The 6,000-nt window shown below is 44.9% G+C and overlaps 1 protein-coding gene across 8 annotated transcripts in view; it reads right to left on the minus strand.

Annotated features, from left to right (window-relative positions):
- FAM169A (family with sequence similarity 169 member A) overlaps positions 1-5,471 on the minus strand; it is a 55,907-nt gene extending 50,436 nt beyond the window's left edge. The window contains exon 1 of one of the 8 annotated variants that reach the window (XM_053664459.1): positions 5,298-5,471. The gene's annotated coding sequence lies outside the window, so the exon portion shown is untranslated. Of the gene's footprint in view, positions 1-4,070; positions 4,348-4,460; positions 4,616-5,009; positions 5,040-5,080; positions 5,125-5,184; positions 5,222-5,280 lie in introns of those variants that run through there. The other 7 variants (XM_053664458.1, XM_053664460.1, XM_037163417.2 and 4 more) reach the window with 7 other exon arrangements.
- Positions 5,472-6,000: the final 529 nt, after the last annotated feature.

A 6,000-nucleotide genomic window follows, 5' to 3' on the forward strand; every position in this document is an offset into this window, starting at 1 on the left:
TTGGTAGTTTGGAATCAAGGATGCGTACGGCTGACCATATACATTTTTCTATACCATTTTATATAGGGGACTCAGGCACCTGCAAATTTTGGTATCCTAGGTGGTGCTGGAACCCATCCCCAGCAGATACCAAAGGGCAACTGAGTTTTGGAAGAGTCAAAAGTTATACTCTGATTTTTAACTGCGCAAGGGCTGGTACCCCTAACCCCTGTATTGTTCAAGAGTCAACTGTTCTCTTTGACAAATGAGGAAGGAAACTGAGGCCCAGAGAGATTAAATTTTAAAAATCAGACAGCTGAAAACAGCGAAGCCAGGGTTCAAGCCTGTTATGTCTATTTGGCCTGAGTTGGGGAATTTACACTGCCTCTGAATAACAACTACTGAGAATTTAAGAATCGGTAAATTCACCTGGAATATCAGAAGCTGATCCAAGCTGGAGAGCACTGGCATATATCACGCATGTGAAAATATGTACAAAGACTTTAGACTATAAAATTCCTTATTAGTATCATTTATTTATCAATCATTGTGTAACAAAAAGTCAAATGTATTGCCTTTTTCTCTGCTCCTGTTCATTCCTAAAGGGGATTCTTCCCTTAACACTATTCTGACATTACTCCTCTTCAGGCCTCCAATACCCAATAACTTCTCAACTCCCAAATTCAATGGATTATTTTCTTTTTTTTTAAGATTTTATTTTTTTATTTTTAGACAGAGGGGGAGGGAGAAAGAGAGGGAAACATCAATGTGTGGTAGCCTCTCATACTCCCCCCTACTGGGGACCTGGCCAGCATCTCAATGTATTATTTTCATTCTCACCCCTCTTGATTTTATGACAGACCAGACCCTTTCTACAGCTGACCACTTTCTACACCTTAATAGTTCCTCTCCTTCCTTGGACAACACTCTCTCCCAATTCCACTTCTTAGTTCCCTTCCCTCCTCAGTTTCTTTCAGCAACTGAACCCTCTCCTCTGCACAACCCATAAAAGTATGGGTCCCCCGACATCCAACCTGGACTTCTTTTAAAAATGTGATTTACTAAATGAATCTGTTCCCAATTCATATTTACACAAATCTTTGTGCATTTCAATTTTATGGAATCTTTAACATTTATCCACAATCCTTCATTAAACTATAAACTACATGAGGGTGGGGTGTATTTGTTTTTGTGCCCCATATCATACAACAGATGCTTGGTGTTTGATGAATAAATAAAAGCTCCCTTTGGTGTAGCCTAAAACTAACAACTCATTGGAGCAGGTAGTATAACTAAACTGATACTATTTTTTTCAAAAACAAAGTACCATATTTTGCTGTGTATAATGGGTACTTGTTTGCACAAATTCTTGAGGGAATATTTTATGGATGCACTTACACATGGGTATAATGATTACATTTCATGGGTATAATAATCCCATGCATAATGTGCACAAAACCATGGCTGCTCATTATACACAGGAACACATTATATGTGGCAAAATACAGTATGTGGTAAGCCACAAAGTTTCTGGACCAAAGAATAGGTTGAGCTAGATGAGTAGATCCCTCCTACACCGCAGATAAACCTGGTATAAGGTCTCATATGCCAACTGACTATTGTGGCTCAGGTGGCTGGATGTCCAGCCATGAAACAAAAAGTCACAAGTTCGATTCCCAGTCAGGACACATGACTGGGTTTTGAGTTGGGTCACCACTCAGGCATGTGCATGAGGCAACCAGTCAATATTTCTCTCCTCTCTTTTCTCTCCCTCCCTTCTCTCTAAAAGCAAGTAAATAACAAAATAAAATTTAATGAGTCTAATAACTATTGTATGATGTCTTTAGCAAATTGTGAGCTTTTCCCTGATACTTTTTAAATCATCGAATCTTTTCTTTAATAAATTCAACCTTAGTGACTTCATTGCTGTTATTGGAAAGAACTGGGAAATACCTTCACTACCAATGAAACATACAAATTTAGAGCTTTAATTTCAGAGTTAAAGATACAAAGGGTCAGAAGTCTAATGGTATGTGAAAAGAAAATTACTTTAAATACATCACACAACTCATTCTTTCAATTTAGAATAAAATCTTAGAACTAGAAAGGAACATGAAGGTTTTGTTTACCTTCTTATCCAAGCAACAGTCCTATCTTCACAATCTTTGATATTTTTAAATCTCTACCCAATATTCAATCCTCTTATGTTCTCATTACCTTTAAAAAGTAAATCTGTTCATATTTTTAGGCAGATGACTGAACATAACACACATAAGGCTTTAAAAGGATAGGTAGAAGCTAATGCATAAATATATTAGAGATTTTTTTCAACTTCTCAACCACTGGTAAAACAATGTGCAAAATCTTAAGCTACCTTAAAGATGACAATTACATCAAGATCACCTCCAGACTCAATTAAATACAACAGTACCAATTTGATGAGCCTCTGGTGTGTGTATTAATAGAAGCAATGCAATGATGTAGGAACTGTTTGACTCAGCAGTAAATTTGCTAGAAAAACCAATCTTATTCTCCATGGACCTGGGATAGGTCCAATCAGGGCACCTTCGATCCCTAGCAGACAATCTTTGCTTCAAATCCCTAAAACAAGACTCATCTCTCAGTGTCCGAGGTCCCTTTCACCTCTGTAACTCTCCACACAGAACATGTCATTAATGAGAGGCATATCATTTCTGTAAGGGATGGCACATGATATGGAATCACTTATTCACAGAATTAGTGGAACAGTCTCCAACGAAACTGAAAGAAAAGTTTATAGTAATTTAATAAGAGTGACATTGAAATTCTACACTCAAAAGCATCTAAGACACTTTTATTTTCTCCATATCAGTTCCAGCCTTTGTTTGATGTATATTGTGCCTTTACTAGAGAGATGCCACCATTTGTAATGATTCAAATCCTAGTTCAAAGGTCAGACTAATTCAGAACTTTTTAGAACCTAAAACCCACAGGTAAAGCATTTTAGGTTATAATCACACATGCAGAAGGATAATGTTGCTCCTCATATATGATATTTCTAAGTCCGAAGGGAATACACTATGACAACCACAAGCTTCCGTGCAAGACTGATATTTTATCTTCGTTTGCACTGAAAGTCTTCACAAATAGACTTTTACTGGGTTCCTCTCAACATCTCATTTCCCTGTACTCTCTCCCCTCCCCTCACGCCGTGTAGGGAAAAAACAAATTTAGTCTGGTCCCTATTAAATCACTAAAAATCTTCCTTCTTGTAGAAGGAAAACAAAATATAGTTTGCAAAGATAACCTGTACATCTTAACGTGCAATAAGTAAATAAACAGCTGCAAGCAGATGACACACTCCACATCAAACCAGACCCATTTTGGTGAATTCCCTCCAGGGCCCAAATATATGTATTATGCAACAGCCACCATTCCAGATTTTAATCCCTGTCTGTGATGCAGTGATAAAATACAAAAGGCATGAGTATGATCCACTAGATATTGAAGAACATTTACCAGATAAAAACGAAAATCACCAAATTCTCAGGAACCTTGAAAAATGACAAACTATGTATCAGTTCAGAAGCATAATTACAACTTTTCAGTCCTGTAGCCTTTCTTGGTAACCTGTCCCGGCGGCCCCAACTCCCACAAAAATGCTCACACGTAAGCATTTCGACTGAGGTTTTGAAAGCATCTCCTAAAACGGGGAAGGGGCGGGCATCAGGTGGTTATCCTAAAATCTACTCCTTGTAAGGTACCCATACCAATCCCCAGAAGCTGAAAAGCGAGTATGATGGTTCATCATTTCTCCCAAAGGGCAGTAAAGGGGCAAATGTAAGCCAGATTCCTGAGCCATACACAACCCAATGCTTCACCTAGCCATCTCCTGGGGCACAGGCCTCGAAAAACTGTATAATGGAAAGCTCAAAATGAGAACAAAATTGCAGTGGAAGTGAATCTGCCTTCTGGAAGTGAATCTCGGCGATATCCACTCCAAAAGTAGTTGAAGGTCTGGGAGGTGGTCAGAGCATCACTGGAGGCCACCTCCATGGGTGAACCCGCGCCTAAAAGCTTAAGTTCCACACCGGGCCAGGTCGGCTTCTCACCAAGCCAAGGAATCGCCGCCGGCGGAAAGGCTCCAGGTGGGGAGCGGTGGAGGCGAGAAGAGTCAGCAAGCCCAGCCGGGGAAAGGAACGCAACTGAGACGAGCAGAGGAAGGAGAAGGCATTCCCTCACACAAAATGGTGGCGCCTACGCGGAGGCGTGCGCACCTGGGGGCCCGCCACACGCCCCTCGGGGCACCCGCTGGCCGCCGGCAGCTGGACGCGCGTCCCCGGCTGGGGCGGCGGGCGTGGGCCTGCGCCGCGGCCAAGGCCTCCACGGAGGGCTGGCGTCACCGCCCCGAGGGGCGCGGGACCAGGGCTGGGGCCCGCGGGGCCTGCCTCGGCCTCAGCTTCAGCCTGCGGCCCCCCGCCGGGGACGGGCGGCACACTCACCTCGAACGTGCCCGCGGAGCCCCGGAGAGGAGGCGGAGCTGCAGGAATGAATGGAGCCGGTGACTGCTCACTGGCGACCCCCAACCGGTCCGGGCCGCGCGGCTGGCGGCGAGCAGGGCGGATGCGGCCGTCTCCCCTACGCTCCCGACGCCCGGCTCCTGGTCCGCGGGTCGGCCGCAGCCCACCGAGCCCTCCGCCGGCGTGACGCACTCGCGCCGCAGCGCCTGGAGCTTTTGCAGCCGCGCCCCCCGCGAATCCCCCCGCCCGCCAGCGCCGTGCAGCCCCTCCTCGGCGCCTGGAACGCCAACCTGCCTCCCTGTGGGTCTGGCCGCCGGGCAGGTGCGGGCTCCGCCAACCGGGGGCCGCTAGACGGCCCCCGCCTCGCCACCGCCGCCCCCTCTCTCCGCCCCGGCAGCCTTGTGCGAGAGCTACAAGGCACGGCCCGACGCCCCTGCTCAGGGTAATGGCTCAGTAATAAAGAGTGACCTTGGCTTAGATACAGAAATAGGTGCGGGTAAACTGCAGGGACTACGACACTGAATTTGCTACCCCTCTAACGCCAGCATTCGCAGAATCCCGTTTGCACACCCGGGCCCCGTGCGGCCCCTCCGGAAATTTACCCAAGGTGGGCGAGACCATCCCGGTCTCGGGACAGGGATTCGGAGGGCCAGACGGAGCATCGCGGGCCTCCGCCCTGCCACCTCCTTCCTAAACCAACGGCCACCTTGTAGGATGCAAGGGAAGGGAAGTCCAGCGCCTCGTTCAAAATCCGGGCGAGCCCGAGAGCCTGGATTTCCATGTTGAGATAACAGGAACCCACCAAATCCCTGTGTTCACCTTTTCTCGTTCAGAATCTAAAACCAGCAAACTAACCCTGACCCAGAAGGACGCCGGCTCCACCCTCCTTTCCTCCCCTTTCTCTCCCAGCTCTCTTCATCCGCCTTAGTGCCCAGGGCCCTTAGCTAATTACACTCCTACGGACTGAAGATAAGCTCTGAAGTATTTAAAGCACGCTAGATTTCTCGAAGGAAATGCATGTCATGGTTTAAATTATATTTCATGAATGTATTGAAGAGGAGCATTATATGTAAGAAATCTTAAGACTTCCTTTTATAGTGCATAAACTGAAAAATAAACTCAGCTCATCCAATAAATTGAATTGCTTCTTTCTTTTCTCGGAAATATTTAGCAATCACAATAACAGTCTTTAACGAATTTACTTCAAAGAAAACTGGTTGTTAGGCTCGGGTTTTTTTTAAAAATCAAATAGGCTTTTTTATCTCTAGTTACCCAGGAGAGCAACTGTTATTGTTTAATTTGTAATATTAACAGAAACCTTAATGTTATACATTAAACATTTACCATTAACATTAACAATGAACTAACTAGACTTAATTCAGCAGGAATTTTTAATATAGTTGGGTTTTATCCAAGCAAACCTGGAAGGAAAGAAGGGAGGGGCAGGGGAACTCAAGAGTTAAAGATTTTAGCTTCAGTAATAGTTGACAGGCTTAAGTGATTATTGCCTGTAGAAAGCTGT

The sequence above is a fragment of the Artibeus jamaicensis genome, unplaced genomic scaffold (genome assembly GCF_021234435.1).
Source record: "Artibeus jamaicensis isolate MK-2021 breed Jamaican fruit bat unplaced genomic scaffold, CSHL_Jam_final contig_373, whole genome shotgun sequence".
In the NCBI taxonomy this organism is placed as follows: Eukaryota; Metazoa; Chordata; class Mammalia; order Chiroptera; family Phyllostomidae; genus Artibeus; species Artibeus jamaicensis.